Here is a 7718-nt window from a genome sequence, read left to right as displayed (position 1 = left end):
CCAAGTTAACATGTTTAAAGAAAAGTATCCGTGGTTAACTGTCTCGAATACTCTTGGCTGTGTAAGTTGTCGTAAAGTTCAGGACTTGAAATTGTATTCACGTGTTGGCGTATCGCTGTCACAACAGTGGATTGCGGGTAGTGTTAAACCTTTCGGGTCTACAACGGAAATGCAACAACATTCATTGCGGAAGAAAATTTTCGAACATAAGAAAAGTATTGCCCACTGCACCGCGGAAAAAATACTCTTGGAAGCTGAAAACCAGAGCTTAGAAAAACTTTGACACTGAAAGCAAATGTAGCTTTGAAACAACGTGTCGAGTTTTTCGAACAGCATACTATACTGCAAAACAAGACAGACCGTTTCTGGATCATTCCCATTTAATAGATCTTCAAGCCGCCAACGGCCTTGATATGGGGCGAATTTTACACAGTAATGTTGTATGCGCGGACATTGTAAGCCACATTAGTGCTGAAATGAAAAGTAGACTTATTGAGAAAATTAAATCTGCTAAGTCCATGATAGGCATTATTGTTGATGAATCAACCACATTAAGTAACAAAAGCGCGTTAAATATTTATATACGTGCGCGTATTCCGGATAGCGAAGGAGTTGAAAGTAAAGACAATAACTGTAGTGATGATATTTATAAGTTCTTTTTAGAACTATTGGAACTTCCGGATCAAAAATCAGATACAATATACAACGTTCTTATGGATTGTCTTCGAAGGGACGGTTTTGATGATAATTATCTCGGGGACTACCTGGTTGCTTTCACAAACGATGATGCTAGTGTTATGTGCGGGAAAAAATCTGGAGTCGGATCAAGATTACAACAACAATTTCCAAAAATCGTGTTGTGGCATTGCCTTAGTCATAGATTGGGACTTGCTGTAAATGATGCACTGGAGACTATTGGTGGTGGTGTGAATCATTTTAGTATTTTGGTTAGCGCTCTGTACAAGTTGTACAGTCTCTCTCCAAAAAATTCGAACGAACTTGAAAAGTGTGCACATGATGTTGCAAGTCAACTTAAAAAGATAGGTCGCATTATAGATGTAAGATGGGTGGCGTCTTCTTTTCGCTGTGTAGAATCTGTATGCAGTTCATACACTGCAGTATATACACATTGCTCTACAAAATCTAAAAACAGCTGCCGCAACAGTAAAGAGCGAAGTCAGTTCCAAGGACTAGCAGATAAACTAAGCTCCTACAATTTTATTAAACTTTTAGGACTTCTCTTTGATATTCTGCAGGAATTAAAAAGTCTGTCAGAATTATTGCAAATGCGTGACTGCACCATAAAAAGGGCTTATGATATGTTAAAGCTATATATAAATAGAATAGAGAGTTTAAAATGTACGCCAGGTGACAGTGAAGCTGAAGTATTCAAAAGTGTTGAAACCGGGGTTTTCAAAGGAGTGAAACTTAACAAGCACATTAATTTTCCATCTGTCAACAGATGCCAGTTCATACAGTGTATAGTGGATAACCTCAAAATGCGAATTATTAATGAAAACGATACGAATCACAAGCTAATAAGTCAAATAGAATCTGTTTTCAGTGACTCCGGTGACATTCGACAAGGTGAGAAAGAAATCAAGGAACTTGCTTTTAGGTTTGGATTAAATTCACATGATGTTCTTCGCGACTTTGTGCAATATAAAGCAACAGGGAAGAGGGTTGTTACTGAAACTGTAAAAAGGTGCTTCACCGCTCTTAACACCATAGCAATTAGCAGTGCAGATTGTGAACGTGGTTTCAGTAAAATGAACATAATAATGTCTGATCTTAGAAATTCGCTACAAATTAGTACAGTTTCGAGTATAATGTTTGTGTCATTAATCGGGCCCCCTGTACGCACGTTTAATCCTGAGCCGTATGTTAAGTCTTGGTTACGAAAAGGAAGGCGCAGTGCAGACTACAGAAGATGTCAGCAACGAGAAAAGAAGGAAGATTGACCTTATAAGAAACTATGGTGGATACTATGACTTAATGTTCCGGATATCAGACATTTGTATGTAATAGAAGCCAGGTTAGTAAAAATAGTTGAATATTCTAATCGTGTTCTAAACAGAAGCGTCATTTCAGATTTTGTTTGGGGGAAGCAAGACCCCTTGATATAAGTAAAATTTCGCGTTTTTCACTGACTTACTGCTATTCTATGGATAAAATCTATATAAATCTCAAACTCGGGGGGATTGCCCCTGCCCCCCTCAATGACGCCCTTGGTTCTAAAGTAGGTCTATGTACAATGTATTTTGTATATTTTTAGAGATCCACACTTGTGTAGAAAGTATAAGAATTTTACACTTTGAGCTGATAGAAAATTCTTTTTTTTTTTTTTTTTTTTTTAAATCGTAAATCGGCTACACATTTTTCTGTTCACTGGATTTGTATTATGTGCTGGTAATTATTTACCGAATAATATGATGATAAGCAATATTTAAAGTTCCCATTTTATTGAATGGAATACAATGCAATACAATGGGATACAACGGAAAATAATATTCATTGAATATTAATATTTATTTCTGTTAGGCTGATGAATGTGAGGAATAAAACATTTACGTATTTGTTTCTCTCTCTCTCTCTCTCTCTCTCTCTCTCTCTCTCTCTCTCTGTAATTTTTCACATCAAAAATGGTGTAAAAATATCAGAAGTAGAGATGTTCTTTAGGGTTCTGGACAGTGGCGTATTTACGATTTTTTCGGGGGGACTGCTAACTTTAGTCCTGGAAATGTGAAAATTCTGCAAGATATGCCCTTTACTTTAATATAGAAAATAACATTTCGGGGGGGTTAAGCCCGGAGGCCCCATAAAATACGCCACTGGTTCTGGCAAAAGTAGTGCTAAAAGTGGTCATATTTGTTCCATACCGTCACCTCATCTGATGTCACTTTAAGCACTGATCAGAACACACAATTGTAATATTACATGATACAGACAAGTCAACACGATCTTTACATAAGGTTTGTTCTCCTTCTGTGCAATACATCGAGGCATTTATATGAACAAATAATGGATACAAACTTACCTCAACTTCAGTTCTTCATGTTTGCCTCCACTCTGCCTTTTAAATATTTAAATTCACCATCATACATTATGGAAGACACGTGTTTGATTCAAGAGCATTTTCGCCTTTTTCCACCAACTTTACTTCGTTCTCAAAGTATTTAAAAAATTAAATAATTTCACAGCCATTGTTTACTCAACACCTCATTTACACACTCATGTTTCAAGGTATATAAAATAACAGGTAGCCCCAGTTCGCGATTAGTGTTTTGATTGGCTCCCTGTCCGTGACGTCATGTGGAGGTATCTGTGAAGATTGTTTTCGCTTGCCTGCTTATTACACTTCGCGCTTTATTCGTAAAACTGGATTCAAAACATATTTATGATATTCCTTGTCTTTCCAAATACAAATAATGAGTTATTTCTACTCACAGATGAGACAATATAATGTAATAAATATATAAATATAGTCAAAAATGGTTAATTATCTATATAAATAAAAATGAATATAATATTTACTCGCTAATTCATTCTAGAGCTTTGGATCGATTTTTATAAATTTTAGTGCCGTACATGAGTTGATCTGGCCCTTATTACTTTAATTAAAGGGCGAATCCTAAGGGGTAGAAGGGGTTCAAAATTTGTACCTAAAATACAGTATCTCACGAACCTATCAAGTTAGAAAGATGAAACTCGGTATATAAACTCCTCATTAAGCTTAAAGAAAAACATGTCCCATTGTTTTTGAAAATTTTCGTTTTAAGGGAAGAGGGGGCATTTCCTGTTCATTGTAACAATGTTTGATTGCCAACTCTCCTCGACCAACTTTAACGATTTCAACTTATTGGTACTTTATTGCAGCCAGTAACTAACTTAGCCGAAATTGGTGTCCAGTCCATGCTTTTAAGGTTCACTGAAATGAATAGTGACTCCCGATGCCGTTTAAAACCAAATTCATCCTCTTTGGGCGTGGGGAAGGGGAGGCATTATGGATTTTTGTCACTGCACTTTCATTGAAACGTTAAATTCTAAGGGTGGAAGGAGTTCAAATACTTTCCATATACATAAAGCAAACATTATTCAAAATTTCAGAGATTCCAGGTATTTAATAACAAATTAGGTTAGGTTGTGTTACGATAGGTTAGGTTATGTTAGAAATCTAATCTACCCTAACCTAATATAACCGAATCTAACCTAACCTAATTTGATTCGGTTATGTTAAGTTAGGTCACGTTAGAAATCTTACCTAACCCGTTGTATTTAATGTGTATTAACCAAATTGTCAGAAATCGTGACAGCAAAATATTTCCTTTACATTACTAGTATTTGTTTATTACTCAATATAACACATTTTACAGTATGTATTACAGGTTGTAAGTTGCACAGATATCTTTAGAGTGGTATACATACATAATGAACCATCTTCGCAGAGGAAAATCTGAAGTTATTTGTCCTACACTTTGCCCTTCGATTTATGGGAATTTAGTTTTAGTGGCTTAGCCCTCTCTCTCGTCCAGCCCTTCAATTATAAGAATATGGTAAGAGTGCAATTTGATCAGAACAAATGATTTTGTCTCACGATGTGGCATTCGGGAACGAATAAAATCAATGTGATTTGTACGTAACAGGTACGGTTTGGTTGAACAAGATTAGATTAGGTTAGATTAGGTAAAGTTAGGTAAGGTTCGGTTCGCAATGGGTTCCTATGAATGTTCTGCTCAAATGCACTTTGAACTCTTTGCTAGAATGTTTTAGATACTTAACAAAACTTACGAATATCATTTAAACTAAAGAATATATGAGGGTATACATTTATATTCTCGTTGATACCCCCTTCCACTTCACTTTACGTACATAAACTCCTTAAGCTTCAGGCCCTCAGAAACAAATGTCATAAAAGTAAGATTAATATTGTTGTTACACACCTGTTTTTCAACTTGACTAGTGTCTAGTTTATTTTCCCCATGCCAGTTTGGTATCAATAATGAAGAAACAGCGTCAGATCTTAAACATTACTTTGCAGGAAACTTAGAAGCTAGTTTTTTCAAACTCTTTGATAATCCTCTGGTGAAAAGTGAGCTGAACATATTCGTGCGTTATCCACATTAAAAGTGTTCTTTCGCTTACAGCGGGAAATCAATCTTCTTCGAAGTTCATCATTTTTAGGGAATCGATGGAACATTATTTCGTTTGTATTGCTTCCTATGTTATTAGAATGAGCTACGGCACAAGCAAGATGACTTTTCCCCATCTTGAAACAGTAGTGTTATTGTTTATGCAGAATTTCACTTATTTTGAAAAATACCGCGATACTTCCACGTGACGTCACCTACCGCAAAGAATCCTGGGAAAAATGAGAGCAGAAAAGCTATCCCGAGAGTCCCCTGCTCATGTTTGTATAGAAAACAAAATGATGATCACCATGGTAACGGAGAGGAAATGACGTCACCACTATTCCAGTCTATTCTTGAGACGTTGAATCGATCGTAAGAAACCAGTTATCGATGTCATGTACTGTAGCATCTTTGCTCTATGGAAATCGGTATTGAAACAGGAAGTAGTACTAGTAAATTTCAACCACTTCCAGTTTTCATCGGTTCTTTGGACACTGAATCCATATCAGAGACCCAATACTCGGTATCTCTTACTGCTTTTTGGTCTATGGAGGCTAATATTAAAATCGGAAGTACTGGTTGCAATAAAAAGAATACAATCAAAGGTGAAACATTCTTGATACGAATTAATATCGAAAATCTGTGCTCGCTAATTATCTTTTTTTCAACATTATGCGATCAGTGTTAATAAACGTAATTTTCACCACTTTCGGTTTCAACATATGTATAAAAGTCGAGATAAAACTCATTCTTGGGGCACTAAATCTGAGTCAAAAACCATTTTTTGATATCCCTTACCATTTTTTCTCTATGGAAATAAATATTGTACTACTAAATTCCATCTACTTCCGGTTTTGGTATGTTCCCCTGAGATGCTGAAATTCACTTGCCACTATTTAACACTTTTTTTGTTCTATGGCGACAAATATTAAAACTGGCAATGATTGATCTCTACCACTTCCGGTTTAAATGGAGGGCTAACGGAAGATTTAGCACCTATTCTTGGAACGCTGAATCGATTGCTAAAACTGCTTCTTGGTTTGTCTTACCGTTTTGACACTATGGAAATCAATGGTGGAACCGGAAGTACTAATATAAATTTCAACCATTTCCAGTTTCGTTAGAGTATTAAAGGTAGTGATAGTATGTTCTCTTGAGACGATGTCGATTGTAAAAAGCGGTGGTGACTATCTGTTACCGTTTTTGTTCTTTAGTGGTGAACGTTGAAACCGGAATTGGTTGAGATATACGATTTCGGGTTCCAATAGAGGGTCAACGGAGGAGATGGAGCCTATTCTTGAGACGCTGAAACGTTTGTAAGAAACTATTTATCGATACATTTACCGTCTTTGCTTTATGGAAATCAATATTGAAACCGGAAGTACTTTTAAGTTAGAACCACTTCCGGTCCCAGTAGAGTGTTGCAGTTGATGATGATACGTTCTTTTGAAAAACTGAACCGATTTTTAAAAAACGCTTGTTACTATCTGTTATCGTTTTATGTCTTATGGAAATCATTATTAAAACCGGAAACAGTTAATTTCTAATACTTCCATTTCGAATATATAGTTAGCGGAGGAGAGGAATCCTATTCTTCGGACGCTGAACCGATTGCACTAAGAAACCAATGCTTGGTATCTCTTACTGCTTTTGCTCTATGAAAATCAAACGAGCGAAGCAGTTCAAGTGATAGAGGATTGGCTTCGCATTCTGGAGGTCGCTGGTTCGATTTTCGCTGCCGACCACTCTGACTGGAGTTTTCCTCAGTCCTACCAGGCAAATGCCGGAATAGTACCTACTAAACAGGCTCTGGCCGATACCTTTACAAATTCTTTCCATTGTTATTGTTGTTGTTAGATATCCAGTATAAAATGACCTCTGAGTTTTATTTGATAATTGTTGAATAAATTGTTAAATAAATAAATATTGAAATTAGTAAATTTTACCTGAAGTACTAGTAAACTTCAACCATTTCAGGTTTGATAGAGTGTAGAGGATGGTCAAGGCATGTTCCCTTCAGGTGCTGAATCGATTGCAAAAAAATGTTATCGGTATATATTACCACTCTTGATATACAGTGAGAAACGTTGAAACCGGAAATCGTTGAGATATACCACTTCCGGTTTCAATATAGGGTCAACCGAGGAGATGGAGCCTATTCTTGGGGCACTGAAACGTCTGTAAGAAACCGATTATCGATACATTTACAGTATTTCCTTCGTGGAAATCAGTATTGAAACCGGAAATCCTTTTTTTAAAATTGGAACCACTTCCGCTTGCAGTAGAGTGTTGCAGATGGTGATGACATGTTCTCTTGAAACGCTGAACCGGTTCCAAAGAAAAACGATTGTCACTATCTGTTGCCGTTTTTGTTTTATGGCGATGTGGATAAAAAACGAAAACGGTTAATTTCTAACACTTGCAGTTCGAATAGGGGGTTAGATGGATTCTATTCTTGAAACGCTGAGTCGATTGCAAGAAACCAATGCTTGATATCTCTTACCTTTTTTGTTCTATGAAAATCAGTATTGAAACTTGTAAATTTCAACCACTTCTGATTTGGTAGTGTTGGGGATGGTGACGGTATGC

At 36.4% G+C, this 7718-nt stretch overlaps 1 protein-coding gene across 1 annotated transcript in view; it reads left to right on the top strand.

Moving 5' to 3' along the window:
• Positions 1-307: 307 nt before the first annotated feature.
• Positions 308-7718, top strand: part of LOC145670335 (cholinesterase-like) — a 51495-nt gene continuing 44084 nt past the window's right edge. Inside the window, exon 1 of the transcript XR_014128264.1 lies at positions 308-2035. The gene's annotated coding sequence lies outside the window, so the exon portion shown is untranslated. The remainder of the gene's footprint in view (positions 2036-7718) is intronic.

This window comes from Thermobia domestica, chromosome 14, assembly GCF_964235325.1.
Source record: "Thermobia domestica chromosome 14, izTheDome1.hap1.1, whole genome shotgun sequence".
Classification (NCBI taxonomy): Eukaryota; Metazoa; Arthropoda; class Insecta; order Zygentoma; family Lepismatidae; genus Thermobia; species Thermobia domestica.
The sequence above is the reverse complement of the archived record's forward strand: the minus strand, read 5'-3'. Positions and strand labels throughout refer to the sequence as shown.